The sequence below is a fragment of the Macrobrachium rosenbergii genome, chromosome 44, assembly GCF_040412425.1.
Source record: "Macrobrachium rosenbergii isolate ZJJX-2024 chromosome 44, ASM4041242v1, whole genome shotgun sequence".
NCBI lineage: Eukaryota > Metazoa > Arthropoda > Malacostraca > Decapoda > Palaemonidae > Macrobrachium > Macrobrachium rosenbergii.
The window spans coordinates 42,054,145-42,059,144 of NC_089784.1; positions in this window are offsets into that span (position 1 = coordinate 42,054,145).

A 5,000-nucleotide genomic window follows, 5' to 3' on the forward strand; every position below is an offset into this window, starting at 1 on the left:
ATTAAAACATACTAAAAGACTTAATATTTAAGAAACGTAGATAAAAAAATAAAATAAAATATATGTGTATATATATATATATATATATATATATATATATATATATATATATATATATATATATATATATATATATATATATATATATATATTCATGATGTTGCCTTTGTAATACGTATATCCTCCGATAATTTTGACATATTTACTTTTTTCATGTGTTATGTTTAATGATAATGATTGTTGAAGTGTCATATTTAGTTTGGCATCAGATCTCAAAAGAACTTGATTGAATAACTTGATAGCGTAATTTAGAATTGTTAATACAATTTTAAAAGTAACGTAGTTTAGAATCTTTCTTGGTAAAAGCATAGTATTTGAACACGTGTGTGTGTGTATGTCCAGGAAGGGCTTGTTTCAGTTCAATTGTCATCAGTTCAGATAAGAGCGAGCACTTTGTTTTGGGTTAGTGATGACAGCTTGCGAAAACAAACGCCGATTCGTCCCATACAGGCTCGAGACGAGTGATTTCATGTTGTTACATGCATTGTTGAAGTCACGTACGCCACTTTGAGAGAAAGAATACGTGTCCTGATCAATTACGTCATGTTTTGTAAGATTGCATTCAAAACGTTTTGCTGGGATGACGTTACTTTCTTCTAGAAGCTTCTCCATTGTATCTCGCACCCAAAACGCTTTAATGACGTCACCTCCCTGCTTCTAGAACTTCCCTTTTGTATCTCGCACCCAAAATGCTTTAATGACATCATGTAATTGTTTCACATGTTACTGGAATCCTAAAATCTATTTCATTCTGATTCCTGAGACCAGTCGAATTGGTTCTCTCTCTCTCTCTCTCGTTCTTAGAAAGAGATTATCTTAACGTAGTGTTTTGTGGTCACATATTAACATTAACTTTTGAGATCTGAATTTAGCAAAGTTATTTAGTTCGTAACGGCGCCTGGTAAAAAGTGTTTCGTGTAACGCAGCTGCAGCAAGTGATTTACAGAGGTTTTCACAAATTTGTGTAAGGTAACGTGAATTTTACTTATTAATACCATGGTATGATAAGTTAGGAAATTTTGAACAAATGAAATCATTATTGATAAATCTTATGTGCATTTTTGTGTGTTTTTCTATTTACAATCTCTTTATATTTTCACATTTTTTATGTTTGTGATGTAACATTTATTTACATAGCATTTAAATATTTCTTGGTAATTTAACATTGCATACGTAATTTAACATTGCATATTTGATTTTGATATCTCATGTGTTAAGATTTTTTCTTTTTAAATCTTGAGTAATTCTTGATAGTTTAAATTTTGCTTGATTAATTTAAATTCCTGATAAAGTTTTTGTGAATTAGTTTTGTTTCATCATTTAATTCAAGAATTAATTGAGTGTTGTGTTATTTTCAAGTAATAGTAAATTTTTCAGATTGTGAATTCTAATTGATTGTGAATTCTAATTATAAACTTTAATTTAAAAATAAATATTTGTATTTAACAATTTTAGAAAAACAGTGTTTCATTTGTTGATCACCAGTGAATAGGATTGATTGTGTGTGCATAAAGGCAAAGTGATAAACATGTTTTGTTCTTTAGTTTTGCTAAAGTGAATTAAGACCAGGGAAACACTTAGAGTTTTTTGATGGAGTGATGCCCTTTTACTCTAGAAGATTTCTAGTTTAATTTTTATACCTCACACATATTCTGAGAGACTTAGTTTGATTTTTCAAGTAATTAAGTTTTTTCTTAAGGGATCACTGTTACCTTTAGAGTACTCAGTCGTAACAATTAATGTTATGAGAGATCTGGCTGAAGTGAGGTATATTTTTGAATCTTGAGATTAGTTGTGTAATAACAAGGTACTTGATACGCATCGTGACATTATAGAATATAAGGATGTTTAGTACCTAACCCTATGGGAGCTAAGGACTGGGTGACATTCACAGTTCTCAGGAGGACGACGTCCATGGGGTTAGGTACTAAACGCCCTGATATTCTATACATATATATTTTTTATTTTATTTTTGTATCTACTTTTTTAAATATTAAGTCTTTTAGTATGTTTTAACGTTTCTTTAGGTTTTTTTTAGTTTAAGTTCCATGTTTTAGGCTTTTGTAAGTTTTTTAACCGAGTCGATTCTTAATTCTTATTCTTTGTATTTTACAGCCCTGATGATGAGATGGTCTCGAAAATTTGGCTAAATAAATTTAGATGATGTTACGATGGCTGTTTGCTGTTCTATTCCTGGTATATATATCCATATAGATAATCATACAAAGCAAAATACTAATGCTATAAACTGCTTAAAACATCAATAATTGTAAAAATTATATACATATATATATATATATATATATATATATATATATATATATATATATATATATATATATATACATATATATATATATATATATATATATATATATATATATATATATATATATATATATATATATATATATGTGTGTGTGTGTGTGTGTGTGTGTGCAGTATATATATGTCTGTATATTTATTCGATCGCGAGAATAACATGATATATATATACACAAGGAGTTTACGGTGACAGGGAAAGCAAAACAATGTAGTGCAAGATCTATAATCTTTACTGCTTGGCATTTCCAAGCAAGTTAGACACACTGAATTGGAAAATTACAAAAAAGGACTGTTTTTCGAACAGCAACTGAGAATAAAGGGATAAAAGACTATTTTAGTGCATAAAAATGTGCTAACGTTTGTGGATGGCCTTTATGGGAGGAGCGGCTGTCTACTTTGGCACTTGAATAAAAACGGATAACAACAAGAATCAACCAGATTCTGTAGCTTATAATTTCAATCTCCTTCGAACATTGTGCAGAATCGGGGGACGAATGTTTAGACCTGGGGTTAAGTTAATATTATTTTCCGTTTTATGAAACCACAAGTATCGTTTAATATCCAGTCAGTATACATTGGGAATAACTTAGATTCATGGGAAATTTCAATAGGTAAGTGCTTCGTCACTAGTAGGAATCGAACCGTTGTATAATTGCCAAAATTCACAAATAACCAAATATTACAAACTTTGCAACCAACTAATTTATCATGGTGGAGACGGGTTGATATTTATTCTAATTACAGAACCCGAATTCAAAAGGCATATGAACAGTAAAGTCTATTTCAACTTATATAGCGAAAGTCATTGCCTATCACTGTTTCTAAATCATGCAATGTTCGAATCCTGTCGGTGACAACCCTTTGGGTGTAAATTATTCTCGAGTATGGTAAGATGTGAAATTCTCTACAGAATGCATACAAGAGTCCCCCGTACGTAATCAGACACGCTGATCAGGACTTTATGAAAACCCTGCATGATATCTGAACACTGCAGACAAATGACCATGTAGTTTTCTTTGCATATCTTGGCACCGAATATTTTCCCTCTTTGACCCTATAAGAAATAACGTTAGTAAGTGTTCTATATATATTTATGTTGCCCCAATATTTGTAATTATTGGTTCTAAAATTATTGTTGGTGACACGTGCTTAACATGATGATAATCCTGCCGATGACGTAATCAAGGGCAAAATACTTATTAAGAATGATAGTTCCTACAAATATCTAGGAATGTTACCCACGACAATGTGCGACATTATAACAATGTCACCCACGTTGACCATGGCATGTTACATTAGTGTGCTTTATTAAATCACGTGGCTTTGTCTTCCTATTACTTATAAAAGAAAACTTCACGAATCGGCAAAATGATGTCTAAACCGCGATGCAGTCACTCACTGTTAAGCTATATTAGCTTCATATATTCAACAAACATCGCTCACACCAATAACGAAAGAATTTACATTATGAGTTTCACAGAGATTGAATTGGAGGACAAGATTTAAACGTAACTGTCAAGCAGATAACGCCCCAGTTGCCATAATTTCGATCAAAATGTGGTAAGGTGAAGCCAGTATCGGCCACAAAATGTAAACATGCAACACAGCTTTCTCATCGAAATAATTAGGCAACGGTTATCTGGACATTATAAAGTTTAAAATAAATAAAAAAATGAAATAAAAAAAAGATAAATTTCCTTACCAGCAACGATAAGTGAAGGAATGCATCTGGCAGTGTCACAGCTAAAAATGTGAAAGAATTTTACCTAATTTAATCCAGCGAATTCCAACAAGTGCCTAAGAGAGGAAGGACCCTCGGCTCCAGAGGCTATGCTTTTAAACTAGGACCCTTAGGAGAGAGAGAGAGAGAGAGAAATTTTGCTTCAGCTTCATGAAAGTTCCAATCTTTTTCATTACTGTTCGGCACTGAGTATTACCCTAGTGTGAGGAGTTAACATTTTCCTTTCTTTTAGTCTTTAGTAATGGCTATTTTCATTCCCTCAATATATTCCAGGTACTTTACAACAGTTACTCTATAAAGAACTAGTATACGCAAGACACAACTAAAACTACCACACTTGCGAAATAAATAAATAAGTAAAAGCAGATGCCCTGAGGATCTGCCACTATTTTTTTAAGAACTGAAGGTAAATAAAACATACCTGTGGCTCGAGCTCTCTCGAGAGTACAAGTGCCCGAGGACACTGCGTAAGAAACTTCAATTATTTTGCGTTTCCTCTCATTTCACAAATACGACAATTTATTCATTTTTTCAGGTTTCATGGAATGTAGCTCAAAAGGCAACTCAACCTAATGCCCCAGAATATGCATTTTTACGTCTCGAATAAAAAAAATCCATGTTTTGTAAACAATTACATCATGATCGCTCGAACACACACACACACCCTCGTACACATATGTATGTACGAGAGGCAATAGACTTTTATCCTTCGCGTGGTCAGGTCGGGAACGTGACCATGTCGTGATTATGGAACGGGGGTTCGTTTCCAACTACCGGACATCATAACTGTTTCAAATTTCTTGCACTTGGCCCTTAAGGCTTTGTAGTGATAAGCGTGCCCCAAAAAGCACGAGGAATTGGAGAAGTTAAGAGG